We start from the raw sequence: 22542 nt of genomic DNA on the forward strand, positions 1-22542 counted from the left end.
TATATATAGTACCATTGTATTCTACCTATCACATTTACCAGATTTGTCTATCTAGAATTCCCCAATGGCTCAGCAGGAAAGAATCTGCCTGCAATGAAGGAGGGTTGAGAGATGTGAGTTCGATCCCTGAGTTGAGAAGATCCCCTGGAGGAGAAAATGGCAACCCACTCTAGTATTCTTGTCTAGGAAATCCCATGGACAGAGGAACCCAGTGGACTACAGTCCATAGGGTCACAAAGAGTCAGACACGATTGAGTGACTGAGTGCGTGCATGCACGTGCACACACACACACACCTACACACACACACACACACTCTGTCTATCTACCTATCAACTATCTATATAGCCATCTATCCTTCTACTCATCCAGCATAAAAAGTTCTGCAAAAGAAAAATACATTTTGCAAGAAAATCTTTCCATTTCTAATTCTATCACACTCTGGAATCTAGTCATAGAGATAGCTTCAAAAGGAAAAGATTATTGTCAGTCTTTGATTCTCTTCAGTATATCACATTTCAGGGCATTCAACAAGTCAAATGGCAACATAGTCATTGCTACTTTAGAAGCTATGGGGAGTAACCACACACATGCACACACATACCCCATGACTGTTTCTTCTTTGAGTTTATCACTACTGAAGAGAGAGAAACCCAACATGTGATCCCATCCCTGAAAATCAGCTTCTGCTACCAACAATGGAACACCCAGGGCAGGCAGGGGAGCTTGCGCCTGGAACACTCTGCACCCTTTACATGCAAGCTGAGGAGCACATCTCAAGCTAATTTATTCAGTAGAGCCAAGACATAAACATTCCTCACTCTTTTTCATGTTTTCACTTCATTTTGAGAAAAACAACACTGCCTAGCTCTCTTCTGCAAGAACTGTAGGCAGGACTAGTCTTCTGGGGGCTGGTGCCTCTGGGTCTGAATCTTTACCATATTTGGCTCCAGACAACTGGTAACCAGTATATAGCTCATGGCCAAATGTCCTTCGCATGGATTACTAATCCCAGTACCAGGATGTCCAGGTTGTGAGAGGCTATGAAATGCCTACAGTATGTCAATGGAATTCATCTGATGTGTGCCATACACTGCCTTTTTTAAAAGATTGGAGTACAGTTGATTTACAATGCTTTCTTAATTTCTGTTGTACAGCAAAGTGATTCAGTTATACCTATATATGTATATACCTTTGCAGCCAAAGATGGAGAAGCTATATAGAGTCAGCAAAAACAAGACCAGGAGCTGACTGTGGCTCAGATCATGTACTCCTTGCTGCCAAATTAAGACTTAAATTGAAGAAAGTAGGGAAAACCACTAGACCATTCAGGCATGACCTAAATCAAATCCCTTAAGATTATACAGTGGAGGTGAGAAATAGATTTAAGGGACTAGATCTGATAGATAGAGTGCCTGATGAACTATGGACGGAGGTTCATGACATTGTACAGGAGACAGGGATCAAGACCATCCCCATGGAAAAGAAATGCAAAAAAGCAAAATGGCTGTCTGAGGAGGCCTTACAAATAGCTTTGAAAAGAAGAGAAGTGAAAGGCAGAGGAGAAAAGGAAAGATATAAGCATCTGAATGCAGAGTTCCAAAGAATAGCAAGGAGAGATAAGAAAGCCTTCCTCAGCGATCAATGCAAAGAAATAGAGGGAAACAAAAGAATGGGAAAGACTAGAGATCTCTTCAAGAACATTAGAGATACCAAGGGAACATTTCATGCAAAGATGGGCTCGATAAAGGATGGAAATGGTATGGACCTAACACAAGCAGAAGATATTAAGAAGAGGTGGCAAGAATACACAGAAGAACTGTACAAAAAAGATCTTCATGACCAAGATAATCACAATGGTGTGATCACTCACCTAGAGCCAGACATCCTGGAATGTGAAGTCAAGTGGGCCTTAGAAAGTATGACTACGAACAAAGCTAGTGGAGGTGATGGAATTCCAGTTGAGCTATTTCAAATCCTGAAAGATGATGCTGTGAAAGTTCTGCACTCAATATGCTAGCAAATTTGGAAAACTCAGCAGTGGCCACAGGACTGGAAAAGGTCAGTTTTCATTCCAATCCCAAAGAAAGACAATGCCAAAGAATGCGCAAACTACTGCACAATCGTACTCATCTCACACGCTAGTAAAGTAATGCTCAAAATTCTCCAAGCCAGGCTTCAGCAATATGTGAACCGTGAACTTTAAGCTGTTCAAGCTGGTTTTAGAAAAGGCAGAGGAACCAGAGATCAAATTGCCAACATCCGCTGGATCATGGAAAAAGCAAGAGAGTTCCAGAAAAACATCTATTTCTGCTTTACTGACTATGCCAAAGCCTTTGACTGTGTGGATCACAATAAACTGTGGAAAATTCTGAAAGAGATGGGAATACCAGACCACCTGATCTGCCTCTTGAGAAATATGTATGCAGGTCAGGAAGCAACAGTTCGAACTGGACATGGAACAACAGACTGGTTCCAAATAGGAAATGGAGTACATCAAGGCTGTATATTGTCACCCTGTTTATTTAACTTCTATGCAGTGTACATCATGAGAAATGCTGGGCTGGAGGAAGCTCAAGCTGGAATCAAGATTGCCGGAAGAAATATCAATAACCTCAGATATGCAGATGACACCACCCTTATGGCAGAAAGTGAAGAAGAACTAAAAAGCCTCTTGATGAAAGTGAAAGAGGAGAGTGAACAAGTTGACTTAAAGCTCAACATTCAGAAAACAAAGATCATGGCATCCCATCACTTCATGGGAAATAGATGGGGAAACAGTGTCAGACTTTATTTTTTGGGGCACCAAAATCAGATAGTGACTGAAATTAAAAGTGCCATGAAATTAAAAGACGCTTACTCCTTGGGAGGAAAGTTATGAGCAACATAGAGAGCATATTGAAAAGCAGAGACATTACTTTGCCAACAAAGGTCCGCCTAGTCAAGGCTATGGTTTTTCCTGTAGTCATGTATGGATGTGAGAGTTGGACTGTGAAGAAAGCTGAGTGTTGAAGAATTGATGCTTTTGAACTGTGGTGTTGGAGAAGACTCTTGAAAGTCCCTTGGACTGCAAGGAGATCTAACCAGTCCATTCTAGAGGAGATCAGCCCTGGGATTTCTTTGGAAGGAATGATGCTAAAGCTGAAACTCCAGTACTTTGGCCACCTCATGTGAGGAGTTGACTCATTGGAAAAGACTCTGATGCTGGGAAGGATTGGCAGCAGGAGGAGAAGGGGATGACAGAGGATGAGATGACTGGATGGCATCACTGATTCAATGGACATGAGTCTGAGTGAACTCCGGGAGTTGGTGATGGACAGGGAGGCCTGGTGTGCTGCCATTCATGGGGTCACAAAGAGTCGGACACGACTGAGCGACTGAACTGAACTGAACTGAACCTCTTCCTATATCTACTTGTTTTAGACTGATAGTCATATAGACTCAAACGTATTCTTTAAAAATAATTTTTTAAAATCTACTTTTTCTTACACTGCTTCTCCACATTTCATAATTTTGATGTCCTCTTACATCTTTTTCTTTATCCTTACTATTCATTGTGGTTATCATTTTCACAAAAATGTTTTGATTAAAAAAAAAATCTGTGTACTGGTTTAAATGATTTACTTTTCAAGTGTAATTTTCTCTTTCCTATAGATTCTTGCTTCTTTTATCTTTAGAGAAGACTTTCCAATATTTCTTTTAGGATAGGTTTAGTATTGCTATATTCTTTTAACTTTTACATGTCTAAGAATTTCTTTATCTCTCCTTCTATTCTAAATGATAATCTTGTGGGTAGAGTATTCTGGGTTGCCATTTTTTTTCCATTTTAGGAGTTTGAGTATATCTTGTTTCTCCCTTCTGTCCTAAAATGTTTCTATACAGAAATCAGCTGATAATCATATGAGGTTTCCCTTTTAATTAACTGTTTGTTTTTCCTCTTGCTGGCTTTAGAATCCTCTCTTTAAATCTTGCCATTTTTATTATAATATGTTTTGGTGTAGGTCTGTTTGGATTTATCTAGTTTGGAACCCTATGTGCCTCCTGTACCTGGATTTCTGTTTCCTTATTCAGGTTTGGGAAGTTTTTCAGCCATAATTTCTTCAAGTATATTTTCTCTTTCTTCCTCTTCCAGGATCCCTATTAAGTGTAAATTGTCATGCTTTATATTATCTCATAGGTCTCTTATATTGCTTTCATTGTTTTCATTTGACTTTCTGTTTGCTGTTCTGATTTGATGATTTTGTTCTATCTTCCCAGTTACTTATTCATTCTTCTGTATTATTCATTATGCTATTCATTGCCTTAAGGTCTGTTTTCTCTCTGCAAATGTGTTTTATGATTTTCCTTGGCTCTTCTTCATAGTTTCTAGATCCTCTGTATAGTGCTCTGCATTTCTGTCAATAGCCTTCAGTATTTTTATTACCTCCTTTATTGAACTTGGGATCTAATAGACTGGAGAGATCTGTTTCATTGTTTATTCTTTGAGGGGAATTCTCTTGGTTTTTTAATTGGGAGTGGTTCCCCTGCTTCTTCATTTTACTTCTATTTCTTTTACTCTGTGAGTTTAGAAGAAACAATTATCCAATGTGGTCTTGGAGGGCTATTTATATATGCAAGCAGCCCTGTGTAGCTTGCGTGGGTTTAATATTTTTGGCATGAGGGCTGTTTTTAGTATGGATGCTTGCTGCCTCTTTCCTCAGCATGGACTGGCCATTATTCCCTTGATAAGGGTGTGTGGATGCAGTGGCTGGTGTCCACTCCTGGGTTCCTGGCAGCAGTGGCAGCTTGTGAGCACTCCTGGAGCCCTAGAGGGCAGCTCATGTCTCTCTTGGTGCCCAGGAAGGCAACAGCTGCCATGCTATCTTTTGATCAAAGGGAGTTGCGGATATGAGAAGCAATAACAACAATTCAAGCCAAGAAAGCATATCTTATTTCCCAAGGGAGCAAGAGTCACAGTTGAGAGGACTCTGTCTTTCAGGCCCCTGCAGAAGGCTTTGCTGGATGGCCCCCAAGGCTGGTGGGGAAAGTGAAAACACACAGGCCTGCTCCTGGAGACTGTCTCAGGCATCTGGTTCAGGGACCGGGGTGCTGTGCACTGAATCTGGGGTCTTATTTTGGTGATTTAGTGGCCTGAAGGAGCTTTTGGCAGTGATTACATACACTTGGCTCAGGAACGAAGCATATGCTTGGCAGAGCCTGACTCGTTATTTTCTGATAATGTTTTCGTCCTCAGATTAAAAATATCACCCATTGTGTGGTGGTGTCCATGTGCGAATGCAGCTCAGGACAGGAGTGCAGGCTCTGTTCTAGGCTTTCCACAAAGTGCCTCATGTGGCTACAGGCACACCGACTTGCACTGTAGCTCTCCTTTTCTTCTTCTGTGATGTACTTATACCCTAAACACAGATTCGATGATTAAAATGATCAAATGCTAAGAAGTACCAGGTTTCTGCATCACTCAAATCTAGATTCAAATCCCAGCTCCAATACTTAGCAAATGGGTAAAACTGAGCAAGTCATCTAGGCTCTGAGCCTCAATTTACTCATCAGTGAAATGGGAATACTAACTTACCACTCACTGCCTTATTTTGAGGAATACATTATATCATGCATTTAAGCTGCTCTTCAAGGAAATTGACATAACTAGAGTGTAAGAAACACTATTTATTACTAGTGACAAATCTGTCTCCAGAGCTGCTTCTGTGAGTGGGGTAGTAGGCAACCATTTTCCTGCTGATTTATTCAGTAGCTGAAGATGAATTCATTTCACTTGAAATAGAAATTTCTATCTGGAAAGGGATGCTGCAAGTAAGATTCTAAAATGTGGAATTGGCTGAGTGAAAGAGGTGGGACTTTGGTCAGTGAGGACTCAGATATTTCAGGCTACAAATCTGGTGACCCTCATTACTTGGTGGAAAAACATTTGGTCAGATTGCCACCTGCTGTTCGGAATATAGACCATGTGCCATGGCAGCTTTGCCATTAGCATAAGTAGTAGGAGAAATTCAGAATCCTGGCATATGGTTACACATTTTTTTTTCCCTGAAGGAGAGGTCTGTACTCAGACTAGAGTTAGCTAATCTGTAAGCAGAGATGGGAGAGGTATTCTTTATCTGTGGCCTGCATTCTAAATTCACTGAGAAGCCTATATTTTAAAAATAAGCTTTTAAAATAAATGTATCTTACCAAACTGAGACAACAGATAAGGAGAGCGACAGCAAGGCTGAAGATTTAGTAGATCAGTACCTTAGGACTTCTCTTGTACACAGTTCCCTAAGCGTTTTCTTCAGTCAAATGCTAATTAACTAAGATCACACTACACTTGTTATCGCCTCACTAAAGGCTATTATATTGTAAATTATCTCAAAGCATGGCCATTAAGTTATGGAATAGAGGACTTGCAAGAGCCAAGAGATCAGTGGGTGAAAGAAAGGAATCTTCTGGCTAAATATCATGTTCAAAGTGAAATGAAAGTGTTAGTCGCTCAGTTACGTCCGACGCTTTGCTATGCTATGGACTGTAGCCTGCCAGGCTTGGGCCTGCATCAAACAGGGTTACCCTACCTGGGTCTCCAGACATTGCATCAAGCTTTGTTAGTACCTGTTGGGACTCAGGTGGAAGAATCGGCAGGATGATCTCCCCAAATTCTGGACATTCTGTGAAGAGGCGTGTTTGGGTTGTATCATGGGTCTTCTGCTCTTCTGTCTTTTTATAGTTTAAAAAGGAGAACAGTCATTCACAGGACTAAAGAGGCTAGGTTTAGGTTTTGTGCTGGCTGTTTAGGGGAGTTGTCTGGGTTTGTTGCTTTCTAGCATCTAGCTTTTCCGGAGGAAAGCTGGGGCTAGGTAGGCAAGGGGAGCCTATCATTCAGGCTTCCAAGCCACCCTCAGTTAATCCTGTTTGACTCTAATTCCCTGGGATGACATTTATTCGCTTTTAATATATATTTCCCCCCACTAATTTCATGAGATGTAATATTAGGCATAGAGCCTCCTTGTCTAATGAATATATAACTGAATTCTAGTCATGAAAAGTGATTACATCTTAGTTACCTATATAATAAGCATCTGAATGATTTCATTGGTCTCTCTAAGTTTTCCTGATTTCTGTTTCTGGATTTTTAAGCAATTACAAAGGAAAAAGCCCTGTAAGAGATAGCAGCCTTCCAAACTCCAAGCAAACCTTAGCTTGGAAGGCCTGAAATTGAAAGCACTTGTAATGGATTTGCTCAAATCAAGCAGAATAAAATCTTCACTACTGGAATGAATAAAATCAATCATAATCTTCAAGAAATGTGTACTACATGTTGTGATTGTGCATCTCCCTTTAACATACTGATAAAGCAAACAAGAAATGGCATAAAATAATGAGAAAATCTGCCTGTCTCTCCTTTTGCTTCCATTATTACTTTTAACAGAGATTATAGGTCATAGTGGTTTACCAGTCAGACCTGGCTCATACACCAGCTATATTTGGCCCAGTATTTTAAGAGATTTTCTAAGTACTTGTTAAGCCAATGGATCAGAGACTGTTAAGAATACATCTGTAGCTGAGGACATTATATTTCCTTATATTGTTGCTACAAGGGTGATTGTACTCTGGGGAAACCACTGGGAAGTTTCTGGTAAAGGGTTATTGAAAGAGTTTTCTTTTAGAGGTTGGGCTTGTGTGTTAGATTTTGAGGAAGAATTGCGAAGCAGAGACTAGTTCTGGATTTCAGGCTACCAAGAAGCTAGGAAAATTCAGACAGTGAGTATCTTAATAATTTGTACGTATGATGTGGGAGCATTAAAAGAATCTAAAGATTGGTTTGTTAAAGAAGCAGTATCTATTCAGAAATAGGCGCTGTTGGCAGAAGAGGAGAGATTTTAGCCATTTTTCTGTCATGGGGTAACCTCATCTGACTTGTTCTGAACATGGTCTTGGAATTGCCTTATTTGTTTTGAGTATTATAATTTGGGGGGAACATTGTGGTTTGGTTATCAACAGGGTCATTGTTTTGCTTTCTCATTATTAATATTTAAAGACCAAGAGATTTTCACTTAATCTGAATGTGTCTTCTTTTGAAAAAAGATGAAAATATTGGACATTGTTGGTCTTTATTTCTAGATGACACTAATTGGCTATTTTATATCCAGTTAGCCACAGTCTCCACATGCTTTTTAATGTTTACCAGGCATGCTTTATTCTTTTATGTTATTTTCCTTAACTTTATAGACATATGGATTTTAACCTCCAGTCTAGATAATTAGCTAACTTCTGTTTTGTAATGGCCTAGGTTTTTTAAACAATGTTTTTTAAACATTGTTTAGAAACATTAAAATGTTTTTTAAAACATTTTTAAACAATGAAAATGTTCAATTCTCAAAATATCTTCAGTTCACTTCAGTCGCTAAGTCATGTCTGACTCTTTGCAACCCCATGAATCGCAGCACACCAGGCTCCCTGTCCATCACCATCTCCCAGAGTTCACTTAAACTCACGTCCATCGAGTCTGTGATGCCATCCAGCCATCTCATCTTCTGTCGTCCCCTTTTCTTCCTGCCCCCAATCCCTCCCAGGACCAGAGTCTTTCCAGTGAGTCAATTCTTTGCATCAGGTGGCCAAAGTACTGGAGTTTCAGCTTTAGCATCATTCCTTCCAAAGAAATCCCAGGGCTGATCTCCTTCAGAATGGACTGGTTGGATCTCCTTGCAGTCCAAGGGACTCTCAAGAGTCTTCTCCAATACCACAGTTCAAAAGCTTCAATTCTTTGGTGCTCAGCTTTCTTCACAGTCCAACTCTCGCATCCATACATGACTATTGGGAAAACCATAGCCTTGACTAGACGAACCTTTGTTGGCCAAGTAATGTCTCTGCTTTTGAATATGCTATCTAGGTTGGTCATAACTTTCCTTCCAAGGAGTAAGCGTCTTTTAATTTCATGGCTGCAGTCACCATCTGCAGTGATGTCCAAAAAAATAAAGTCTAACACTGTTTCCATTGTTTCCCCATCTATTTCCCATGAAGTGGTGGGACCAGATGCCATGATCTTCGTTTTCTGAATGTTGAGCTTTAAGCCAACTTGTTCACTCTCCTCTTTCACTTTCATCAAGAGGCTTTTGAGTTCCTCTTCATTTTCTGCCATAAGGGTGGTGTCATCTGCATATCTGAGGTTATTGATATTTCTCCTGGCAGTCTTGATTCCAGCTTGTGCTTCTTCCAGCCCAGCGTTTCTCATGATGTACTCTGCATAGAAGTTAAATAAGCAGGGTGACAATATACAGCCTTGACGTACTCCTTTTCCTATTTGGAACCAGTCTGTTGTTCCATGTCCAGTTCTAATTGTTGCTTCCTGACCTGCATATAGGTTTCTCAAGAGGCAGGTCAGGTGGTCTGGTATTCCCATCTCTTTCAGAATTTTCCACAGTTTAAAGTTGTTGTTGTTGTTTAGTCACTCAGTCATGTCCCACTCTTTGCAGCCCCAAGGACTGCAGCCCACCAGGCTCCTCTGTCCATGGGATTTCCCAGGCAAGAATACTGGAGTGGGTTGCCTTCCCTCCTCCAGAAAATGAAAGTATTTGCCATTATCTAACTAAATCACTATGCATTAAATTTGGCCTATCATACCTTTAGGAAAATAAGATGAAAGCCTCAAAGCATCATATATCATATTTCAACTGATTGATCAGTCTCTAAATGGTTCAGCTGGTATATGTTGAATTTTAAAGGCAGTAGCTAAAACACATCTTTAAAGCAAGTTAAATCCCATGAAATACTTAAAACTTGTACATCAGTAGGACTGTTGAATATGTGATAGAATAATCTCACTCATACTGGCTTTAATGAAAAGAATCTATTGACTCACATAACTAAAAAGGCAAGGGGAATATTTGTCTGTACAGCCCGATCTAGGCACATAAATAGAGCCATCTGTGGATACAGTCTTTTCCATTTCTCATCTAGTTTTCTTTATTTTGGCTTCCCTCTCAAGCTTGGCATGATAATGGCAAATATATATTAAACTACAAACACAGTTTAATATTTGACTCTTCTTTTTGAAAGCTGAACATTCATTTTTTAAAAATTTCTCAATTTGATCAATCCATTGCATCCCTTTTGTGAAGAAATCAACAAATCTCATTAAAAAATCAGCATTGTATGCTACACCATATAGCAATGCCACATTTTCTTCCTTCAAAGAGTTCATAGTTCATTAGAAGATTTAGACAAATGCGCAAATAGTCACAGTCTAGTGGGATGAATGCTATCTTACCTATATGTATATGATGCTAAGACACCATAGCTATCAGATCCAGCTCTGCCTGAGGAGGGTGTGGGTGGGCAGGGAAGGTTACATACAGTAAGCGGTCCTTGATCACTTACGCTGTTCAGATGCTATGCAGAGGGATGGGGTCACAGTGGAGATAAGAAAGCCCTCACATACCTTACCATCCTTAAAAGATGAGGAGGAATTGTCAGATGAAAGATTGTTAGTTTTAGTTTTGCCAAATATTGAAATGAATCCGCCACAGGTATATCCGCGTATTGTAAAGTTTAAAAAAAAAAAAAAAAAGATTGTTAGTGGCATTCCTAGCAATGGAATAATAGATATTAGTGCTGAGATATGCAGACATGGCTTGTTTAGAAATTCAATGTGCCTGGGAAAGGGGCAGAAGGTGAAAATGAGGAGAAAGGAAAACTATATCCCCAAAACCCCTGAGTAAATGAATTGTACGTTGTAAAAATGAGAAGCATTTGAAGCCTTTTCATTAGGGTAGTAGTGTAATAAAATTCCTATGCTATGAAGATAATTCTAGCATTGATGTGGAAATGGATTGGATAAAGCTGAGATAGGAAGAAGGAAGACCAATTAGAGATATAAGTTAATTTTTGAGTTTAGGGTTTGGACTAAGGGATGAGCAGTGGAGGGAAATTTTAAGAGGTATTCTAGAAGTAGCATTATTTGAAATGAGGCAAGTCCACAAATGAAGGTTGAAATGATTCTTAGGCTTTGCCCTTTGGCATCTTGGTGATTAGTGGTGCCATTAACTAAAGCAAGAAAGGAACAGAAAACAGGTGGATGGTGTGAGGAGGGGACGACCACGAATTCCACCTTGAAGATACTCAGTTTGAAGTAGTGGCCTGATATTATACATCAGATCAGATCAGATCAGATCAGATCAGTCGCTCAGTTGTGTCTAACTCTGTGACCCCATGAATCGCAGCACGCCAGGCCTCCCTGTCCATCACCAACTCCCGGAGTTCACTGAGACTCAAGTCCATCGAGTCAGTGATGCCATCCAGCCATCTCATCCTCTGTTGTGCCCTTTTCCTCTTGCCCCCAGTCCCTCCCAGCGTCAGAGTCTTTTCCAATGAGTCAACTCTTTGCATGAGGTGGCCAAAGTACTGGAGTTTCAGCTTTAGCATCATTCCTTCCAAAGAAATCCCAGGGCTGATCTCCTTCAGAATGGACTGGTTAGATCTCCTTGCAGTCCAAGGGACTCTCAAGAGTCTTCTCCAACACCACAGTTCAAAAGCATCAATTCTTTGGTGCTCAGCCTTCTTCACAGTCCAACTCTCACATCCATACATGACCACAGGAAAAACCATAGCCTTGACTAGATGAACCTTTGTTGGCAAAGTAATGTCTCTGCTTTTGAATATGTTATCTAGGTTGGTCATAACTTTCCTTCCAAGGAGTAAGCGTCTTTTAATTTCATGGCTGCAGTCACCATCTGCAATGATTTTGGAGCCCAGAAAAATAAAGGCTGACACTGTTTCCACTGTTTCCCCATCTATTTCCCATGAAGTGATGGGACCAGATGCCATGATCTTCGTTTTCTGAATGTTGAGCTTTAAGCCAACTTTTTCACTCTCCTCTTTCACTTTCATCAAGAGGCTTTTCAGTTCCTCTTCACTTTCTGCCATAAGGGTGGTGTCATCTGCATATCTGAGGTTATTGATACATGCTAGAAAGCAATTCAATGTGTGGGTCTGAAACTCAGGAAACTGGAAGAAATTTAGGTTTATCTATAACAGGGAATTGAAAACAAGAAGTTAGGCAACTCCCTTGGTAGTCCAGTGGTTAAGAATCCACTTGCCAATACAGGGGACATGGGTTTGATCCCTGGTCTGGGAAGATCTCCTATGCCATGAAGTAACTAAGCCCATGCTCTACAACAAGAGAAGCCACTGCAAGGAGAAGCCCATGCACCATAATGAAGAGTAGCCCCTGCTTGTGGTAACTAGAGAAAGCTCATGCATGGTAACAAAGACCCAGCACAACCAAACAAACAAACAAAAATATTTAATTAATAAAAAAAGAAGTTAGAATTACTCAGGGAGAGTGCTTAGAGGGAGATTACGTTGGTGTCTGGGAAATTTTGAATGTAGTTGAGCAAAGAGAACTCATGGGAGCAGAGTGACAGGTAAAAAGAGTGTGATTTTTTTATATAGGAAAGGAAGTATTTATGAAAGGAATGTGTAGACCAAAGTGCCAACTGTTGTAGAAGAGATGACGTAAAATAAAAGCGAGAAGTAAACTTTAGATTTGGTGCCTTGATGTCTGTAATAGCTTTGGGTATAGGTTAGGGCGGATTCATTTCGATATTTGGCAAAACCAATACAATATTGTAAAGTTTAAAAATAAAATAAAAAAAAGTCACAAGAGTTGAGGAATGAATGGGAGATGAAGAAATAGTGGAGGTATGTTGCTTTTTCCCAACAATTTGGCTATTACAGAGAAAAGGATGATAACTAGAGAAATTCCCAGGGCAGAGGCTAACTTTTTGTTTGTTAGTTTGCTTTATTCCAGTTGGGAAAGAACTGAATCTATTTCCATATACACAAGGTACAGTCATAGAGAGTAAGCTCCTAAGGGACTGTGAGAGGATTCATGGAGCAAATTGGAGGCAGCAGATGATGAAATTTAAAGAACAGCCAGAGGAATTAGCTCATTTGCTTTCAAAGCTCTCAGTCATTGGGTTCACTTGGAGACCTCTAACAGAATGCCAGTGCTGAGACTTGTTCCAAATTTCTGAAACTGGAGCTGGATACTTTTTAAAAGCTTTCCGGATAACTTCAACATATGGTCAGCATTTCCTAAAACAAACAAGAAACATCCAAACTTGTCTGAAATGTTAAAGGGTGAGGAATATTTTCAAGGCTAGAACATTATAAAGGGGTTTAAGGTGATTCTCTCTCTATTCCAGGCACAAATCAGGACTTTATTTTCATATTTTTTCTGATATCTGACAAGTTACAGAAATAAGATGTGGAGGTCATGAAACAGGTCCAGGGAAGCACGAAAGAATAACAAAGTATTTGTCCTCTGGGGCCCTGGGGTGTCAAGAATGCTCTGGTCACATGAATGGTTTTGAGATGATGAAAAATATGTTTGAAGAGAGTATTTTCTTTAGAAAATAGAGACAAAATGCATATATAAAGGGAGTAAATGAATTCTAGGGATCTTTCTGACAGTTCAGAAAACCTTTTATATATTTTATTTATTTATTTATTTTGGGCTGTCTGGATCTTCGTTGCTGTGCAGACTTTTCTGTAGTTGTGGCGATTGGGGGCTACTCTCTAGTCATGGTGTGTGAGTTTCTCATTGTGGTGGCTTCTTTGTTAGGGAGCCCAGGCTCTAGGGAGTGTGGGCTTCAATAGTTGCTGCACACAGGCTCAGTCGTTGCAGCTCACAGACTCCAGAGCAAGAGCTCATGAATTGTGGCACACAGATTCAGCTGCCCCATGTGGGGCATGTGGGAACTTCCCAGACCAGGGCTCGAACCAACCCTTGTCCTCTGCATTGCAAGGTGGATTCTGCTGAAGGGGCAAAAGTGTAATCAAGCTCACATTTTGGCAGAAGGTTGCTGCTAGTCTTGAGGAAAAGATATCTTTAGCAGTTTCAGTGCTTTTCTAGATATGAGGAGATGCATGAAACTGGGCTCATAAAATTGTCTTCTGAAAATACCTATCTGAAGTTCATCTGGTTTTCCCAGAGCACAGAGTGAGCCATTCCTGATCTCAGCCTTGAACTCCTTTCAGAGTGTGTCGAAGGTCAGTGACTGCAGTGGGTAGTGACTGCTTTCCTCCACAACCAGATGGCAAGCAATAATATTTAGCTGCCAGTCTTTTTTATAATATCAGTTTATTACCGAAATTACCTCCCAAGTGGTTAATTTTGGCACCATGCATATACTCTGACTGGGGTCGGGGCAAGAAGTCTCTCCTGCATACCATGTTGTTCTCTGAGAAAGAGTAGTATTTGAGGGCATTGCTGCATTTATGCAAAGTAGAGTGGTTTGTCATGGTTACTACCAAGTGACAGATCTTATCTGAAGTGCTTTTAACTATTCCGCATACTTCATATATCTTCATTTTAATTTCATCTTGGAAGTCCTTGGCTCTTGACGGAATGCTAACTTGAAGGTAGGCTCTGCTCGGTGGGCTCTGCTGTCTCTTTGGGCTGTCTTTTGGCCACATGTCAGATGGCTACTGCCACTTCTCTTTCTGTGCAGTTATTTGAGCCGTGAAACCCACCTCCTGTGGAACAGCTTTCCCTCTTCCCCTCTTTTGTCTCCATGGGAGAGTCAGCAGCTTCTGTGGATGTTTTTGAAGCTTTGGAGCCCAGTGGGGACCGAAAATTTCCCCTGTGTTTCCTCCAGATTTTAGACTCTAAGCACAATTCCTTCTGCTCCACCTTTTCTGCAGGTGTGGGATACAGCTCTGCTGTTGCACTTTTTAGAACTGATATGTTGTGTTTAATTTATTGATTTTATTCATTCTTTTCTTTCTCTAAAACTTGCAGGGGCCTGTTGGCTTCAGGCCTTACATGTCCCTGAAGTTCATTCAGCTACTCTGGAAGTATTTTAAAATGTTCAGCCTAAAAGAAAAAAAAGAAAGAAAAAGTTCAGCCTTTTGACACGTGCGTGCTCAGTCGATTCAGTCGTGTTGGACTCTTTGCAACCCCATGGACTGTGACCCACCAGGTCGCAGGTGGGATTTTTCAGGCAGGAATACTGGAGTGGGTTGTCATTTCCTCCTCCAGGGGATCTTCCCGACCAGGGATCTAACCTGCATCTCCTGCACTGCAGGCAGATTCTTTACCGCTGAGCCACCAGGGAAACCCCAGCCTTTCGAAAAGCTAACCTCTATTCAAGGTTATCCATTCAGAGTTTGCTCCTTCACCCTGAGAACAGAATGGAGTTTGGGCAGTGATTCTAGCATTTTCCACCTAGGCTTTAAATTAATAATTTAAAGGTAATTCTCCCCAGTGTCCTTACAATACTTGGAATGTCATTGCCTTGAAATTTAAAAGCAAAACTTTCTGCTCAACAATACCTAAAAGGTATATAGACAGATTCTCTTTGTCTGAAAGTTGAATCTTTACCTCAGCTACAAGTACGCAGAGAAATTATGCTTTTTAGTCCAAGGTCAGCCTGTGGAGGCTGGTGCCTCACTGCATGCTGACACTTTGCACTATTTTCCAGCATGCTGGTGCCTGCAGCTTTGTCTCCATAGAAACAGCAGTTCACTGTGGCAAAGTTGCCATAAACTCATGTGAACCGCTAAGGTGAAAAACCCAACATGGCTGAGCCTCAGGCCCAAAGGCACATGCCTTGGTGATAACAGCTAAAAACTAAATAAAGGTGCAGTTGTTAAGACACAGCCCCATGGCTCAGAATGGCCTCTCTATTTTAGTATTTTAAAAACTAAAAAGAAAAAAAAATGTTCATATGGATGTAAAGTAATTGAAACTCTCCTACACTGGTGGTGGGAATGTAAACTGGCAAATCCCTTTGTATAAGTTATAAATAAAATAAACTATAAATCCTTTCAGAAAACTGTTCATACATTCTAAAGATAAGCATATACCTACCCTATTACTCAAGAATTTCATTTCAAGCTGTGTGCTTACCAAAGCCCACACCTAAATTCCTGTGCCCTAGCCTTGGCTAAAGACTCACTACATGTTATTTTGGTCTGATTCTCAGATTTCTGGCCCAAACCAGTAGATGTTGTATAAATCTGTTGTCTTCCCCCTCTATCCAAATATTGAACCACTCGGAAAAAAAAGAAAAATACATATACTATAGACTGGATGTATAGACTGGATGTCTGTGTCCCCCTGAAACCTAATGCCTAAAGTGATGATCCTAGGATGTGGGGCCTTTGGGAGGTGATTAGGTCATGAGAGTGGAGCCCTCACAAACGAGATTAGTGCCTTCACATGAAAGAGAAGCCAGAGCGTTCATAGGATTATCACAGTAGCACAAAGATGAACTCTAATTGTGTGGGTCTTTTGGTGAATTTATTTTGCATTTCTCTTGGGTAAAACACTTGGAAAAGATCCTAATGCTGGGAAAGATTGAGGGCAAAAGGATGACAGAGAATAAGATAGTTGGATGACATCACTCAATGGACGTGAATTTGAACAACCTCTGGGAGATGGTGAAGGACAGGGAAGCCTGGCGTGCTGCAGTCCATGGGGTTGCAAAGAGTTGGACATGACTTAGCAACTGAACAACAACAGCAATAACAAACACTTAGAAATGTAATTCTTGGGTTATAGGGTAGGCACATGCTCAGCTTTAGAACGTATGAACAGTTTTCTGAAACTGTTTGAATAAGCTCCAGGAGTTGGTGATAGACAGAGAAGCCTGACATGCTGCAGTTCTTGGGGTCGCAAAGATTTGGACATGACTAAGTGACTGAACTGAACTGAGGGTAGGCACGTGCTCAGCTTTAGAATGTATGACAAGTTTTCTGTTGGGATTTATAATTTATTTTATTTACAATTTATCCACAGGAATTTACCAATTTACATTCCCACCACCAGTGTAGGAGAGTTCCAATTACAACACATGAACATGTTTTTCTTCAGTTTTCAAAATTTTGCCCATTTGATGGTTGTGTCATCATTATCTCTTCGTGCTTTTGGTTTCCATTCTTATAATGATTAACAATTATAAACACATTTTCATACGCTTACCAGCCCTTGAATATCCTCTTTTGTGAAGTACTTGATGAGGCATCTCATCCAATTTTCTATAGGATTTGTTTACTTATTCATTTATAGGATTTCTCTATACATTTTGCATTTGCATCCAGACCCAGGACATCTCTTTCAATACTGCAGTGTGTCCTTACATAAGCAACCTGGAAGTGTAGGGAGTTATATCACCTTTTAGCATAAAAATTTGACCAGCAGGGACAAAAGTTGAGGGGTTAATGGGTTCTCTTTTTATCTCACCTGGACAAACATCCTGAAAGCATGCTGTATAGTCTTAGTCAGTCCCAAGGAACTGTACAACCAGTTGTCTGCATCAAAGGCCAATAATTTGTCCTCAAATTATTTATCAATAATTTATCCTTAAACTCCAATAGGCTTCCCTGGTGGCTCAGATGCTAAAGCATCTGTTTGCAATGCAGGAGACCCAGGTTCGATCCGTGGGTTGGGAAGATTCCCCTGGAGAAGGAAATGGCAACCCAGTCCAGGACTCTTGACTGGAAAATCCCATGGACGGAGGAGCCTGGTAGTCCTACAGTCCAAGCGGTTGCAAAGAGTCAGACACGACTGAGCAACTTCACTTTCTACTTTCTTTAAACTCCAATATCAAAAGCATTCTTCCAAGATTTTTTTTTAAAGAGCTGTCTACCCTCAACTTATCCCTTTGTTGAATTTCTCTAAATATCACATAGTATGTTTTTATTGAGTAGCTCAAATTTATTCACCCCTAGCCTGGAGGGCTGCATAGTCCAGTCTATGGGGTCGCATAGAGTTGGACACGACTGAAGTGACTTAGCAGCAGCAGCAGCAGCTTCTACACAATAGGTAAGTTTGAGAATGCATTTGCTATGTTTACAGCACAGTGCTCAACCCTTTATATGTGTATCAGCATATTCTCTCTCTCATACACACAAAATATTTACTATTGTTAGCTGTATTTTACAGATAAGATTGTATGTAGCTGTTTAGTAATTTACTCAAGGTTATGTAACTGGTATGAATTGAAACAGAAAACGAAACTCAGATATTTTTTCAAAAATCTTGTTTAATTATTTACAAAGCTCAACTGCTTTACGTTGATTGTAGTTCTAAATTCAAACATGATAAATTTGCTGCTGCTATAATATGACATAATTTTCAACGTGTTTCCTAAGATTTGTTTCTCAGTGTTTTCATATGATAATGAAGAGGCAGAGAAGGAGGATAGAGATGAGGATGACAGTAAATCACCTAGTTTGGCTTCCCTTATAAAAGAAAAAGTAGGAAAATTTCTGGGGGAAAATGTCATTCACCTCGAGAGGAACAGATGGCTCAAGCTTACAAGGAGCTAAGCAAACACAACTAGGAAACTGGAGCCTTTTCTGAGCATACAGTGGACTAATAAAGAAAACAAACATTTACTAACCAGTGTTGGATGAGATAACAAGAAAAAGAACTGCACCGTAATAATAAAGAACAGCAAGCCAGGGAGAGCATAAAAGGAATGCTCCCCATATAGCAACGTGATTAGCTTCCCATTTGCCCGTGCTGAGAATATTTAATCTCTGTTTTACTACTGCTGGTTTGCTGAAGGTAGAGACTGGAGTGAGAGGACCCAAGACTTTGGGGCTGCGCATACTTGGGCTTAATACCAGGACTTGGCTGCTCACCAGCTCTATGTCTTTGGGGAAGTTTCTTTCTCTCTCTCTGACTCAATTTTCTCAACTGAAAAATGAAACTGATAAAAAGCCTGGTGTTCCTGGAATTTTATGGAGGTAGGTGTCTGGGTTTTTTTCCTTGGCAAATGTAATGAAATAATAATTTGTATGCAAGAGTTTTATTGGGATGTTTTCAGGATCACCACCTGGTGGGGAGCAAAGGAAGCAAGTCTGGGCTGAGCAAGAAGCTGAGGGCTATTGCAGCAGAAACCTCAGCTGATTCTGCAGGAGCTCTGGAGCTGAGAGGACTCTTAAGAGTTGTCCTGCCTAAAGCAAAGGGCCAGGTTTTTATACCCCCCACCCTGTGGACCACACATTGGATATGGGTTGTTTCCAGTGGGGAGCTTACGACCTTGTTCTAGGGGTCTCTCTTTAGCTTAAGCAGATTACCCAAGAACTGACATGCTTCAGGGATGGCAGAATGAGTGCTTGCATTGTGAAGGGGGAGCCTAGGTAGTGGCCCACAGTATCTACTAGAGTAGGTAAAGCCCCAGTCCCACGACTCAGCAGATGCCTCTTCACCTTAACTCTCCTCCCCAGAGTCTCACTGTGTGTTTCCTTAAGACATTCCAAAGCTCAAAGTTGGCACTTTGAGCTGCCACGATTGGAGTCCACTCTAGGAATCGCCCGTCTTCCTGGCCCCAGTTTCAGCTTCTTTACCTGAGGTGACAGCATGCCTTTTAGGTGAGACCCAGTCACTCAAGTCAGAGACTATCTTTGAGAAGTTCCTGAGGGCTACCACCTTGGAAAGCCTAGATCCTGGAGCTGTTTATCTTGAGGGTCTTCGCATATTTCTGCTCATCTCTGCTTTACTCCACATACTTGAGTTTAATTTCCGAACATGTACCCGGCACAAGTCAGCACGAAAAAACTGCCTAGCCTGATGCTAGCCAGAAAATCAGGTAGGGATCAACAAAACAAGCTCCACTGAACGCATTTGCACGGAGGTCAGGCCTTTTCCCCTAATAGGGTCAGAAGAACAAGTGATCTGGTTGGGAATAGCTAGCCAGCTGCCAGATGGCACCCTTCTCACATGCCCTGGGGCTGAATGTGCTTTAGTTTGTATATTATGCGAGCCCTCCAAAGCATCAGTGCTGGCTTTGATTAATGGCAGCTAATATTTATCGAGCCCTTCCCATGGGTCATGTGGGTTATCTCATTTTATCCTCGCTGTAACTGTGTGGGGTTCCTGTGAGGAGGGGAGGACTAGTGTCTCCATTTTGTATCCCAGGAAATTGAGGCTTAGCATGAATTTATTTGTCTAGGGTCAATGTGACTTGAATCTAGGTAGTCTGGCACCCCACTCCAGTACTCTTGCCTGGAAAATCCCATGGATGGAGGAGCCTTGTAGGCTGCAGTCCATGGGGTCGCTAAGAGTCGGACACGACTGAGTGACTTCACTTTCACTTTTCACTTTCATGCATTGGAGAAGGAAATGGCAACCCACTCCAGTGTTCTTGCCTGGAGAATCCCAGGGACGGGGGAGCCTGATGGCTGCTGTCTATGGGGTCGCACAGAGTCGGACATGACTGAAGCGACAGCAGCAGCAGCAGTCTGACTGTCAACACCTATGTGGGAATTATGGCTTAAAACATTAGATGTGCAGAGTACAGAGCCTTCTCCCTTAGATCCAGGAAGGATCTCTTTATGTCAAGAGGGAACATGGTATATAGTGGGTTGAATGGTATTCCCACCAAAATTCATGTCTAGCCAAAACTTTGAATATAATCTTCTTTGGAAACAGGGTCTTTATAGTTAAAATTAGCTAAAGATCTTAAGATAAAATCATCCTGGGTTTAGGGTGGCCCCAAAATCCAAAGACATGTCATTAGAAGATGAGAAGGAGTACATCAAGGCTGTATATTGTCACCCTGCTTATTTAACTTATATGCAGAGTACATCATGAGAAATGCTGGGCTGGAGGAAGCTCAAGCTGGAATTAAGATTGCTGGGAGAAATATCAATAACCTCAGATATGCAGATGACACCACCCTTATGGCAGAAAGTGAAGAAGAACTAAAGAGCCTTATGATGAAAGTAAAAGAGGAGAGTGAAAAAATTGGCTTAAAGCTCAACATTTAGAAAACTAAGATCATGGCATCTGGTCCCATCACTTCACGGGAAATAGGTGGGGAAACAGTGGAAACAGTGGCTGACTTTATTTTTCTGGGCTCCAAAATTACTGCAGATGGTGATTGCAGCCATGAAATTAAAAGACACTTACTCCTTGGAAGGAAAGTTATGACCAACCTAGACAGCATATTAAAAAGCAGAGACATTACTTTGTCAACAAAAGTTTGTCTAGTCAAGGCTATGGTTTTTTCCAGTGGTCATGTATGGATGTGAGAGTTGGACTATAAAGAAAACTGAGAGCCAATGAATTGATGCTTTTGAACTGTGGTGTTGGAGAAGACTCTTGAGAGTCCCTTGGACTGCAAGGAGATCCAACCAGTCCATCCTAAAGGAGATCAGTCCTGGGTGTTCATTGGAGGAACTGATGTTGAAGCTGAAACTCCAATACTTTGGCCACCTGATGAGAAGTGCTGACTCATTTGAAAAGACCGTGATGCTGGAAAAGATTAAAGGCAGGAGGAGAAGGGGACAACAGAGGTTGAGATGGTTGGATGGCATCATCGACTCAATGGACATGGGTTTGGGTAGACTCCGGGAGTTGGTGATGGACAGGGAGGCCTGGCGTGCTGCAATTCATGTTGTCACAAAGAGTTGGACGCGACTGAGTAACTGAACTGAACTGAAAGTGAAAGAAAGGAAGTGAAAGTGAAGTCGCTCAGTCGTTCCCGACTCTCTGCGACCCCACAGACTGTAGCCTACCAGGCTCCTCTGTCCATGGATTTTCCAGGCAATAGTACTGGAGTGGTTTGCCATTTCCTTCTCCAGGGGATCTTCCCAACCCAGGGCTTGAACCCAGGTCTCCCACATTGTAGACAGACGCTTTACCGTCTGAGCCACCAACTGAAGAGGACACCAAAGTGACACACACACAGAAGGAAAGTCCATGTGAAAACAGACTCAAATTGGATTAATGTGGCCACAAGCCAAGGAATGCCTGGAGCCACCAGAAACTAGAATAAGCAAGGTAGGATTCTTCCCTAAAATCTTCTGAGAAAATGTGGCTCTTCTGGTGTTTTGATTTCATATATCTGTGCTCCAGAACTGTGCAAGAGTAAATGTCTGGGGTCTTAAGCCAGCAAATTTGTGTAATTATGTCACCCCTAGGAAACTGATCTGTGATATAACAGAAACAGACCTAAACTGGGAACCATTGGCACCAACTTTTCTTCTATAATATGAGGAGTTTGTTTTAAATGACCTCTAGATACCCCACATCTTTGCAGTGTATGATCCTAAATCTTGCCTTTCCCTAGCATAACCTTAGCATCAGCCATTTTATATCACAGTTACTCAGATCCTTCACTATATATTTAAAAATTTTTATTTTATTTTTAATTGGAGGATAATTGCTTTACAATATTGTAATGGTTTCTGCCATATACCAACATGCATCAGCCATAGGCGTACATATGTCCTCTCCCTCTTAAAATTTCCTCCCACCTTTCTCCCCATTCCACGCTCTAGGTTGTCACAGAGCACCAACTTTGGGTTCCCTGAGTCATACAGCAAATTCCCACCGGCTATCTACTTTACATATGGGAAAGTATATGTTTTAATGCTACTCTCTCAAATCATCCCACCTTCTCTCTCTCCCATTAAGTCCAAAAGTCTGTTCTATATGTTGGCATCTGCATTGCTGCCATGTAGATAAGTTCATCAGTACCTATCTGTTTAGATTTTAAAAAATATATATATATATATTATATATATATATATATAT

This window comes from Bos taurus, chromosome 16, assembly GCF_002263795.3.
Source record: "Bos taurus isolate L1 Dominette 01449 registration number 42190680 breed Hereford chromosome 16, ARS-UCD2.0, whole genome shotgun sequence".
Classification (NCBI taxonomy): Eukaryota; Metazoa; Chordata; class Mammalia; order Artiodactyla; family Bovidae; genus Bos; species Bos taurus.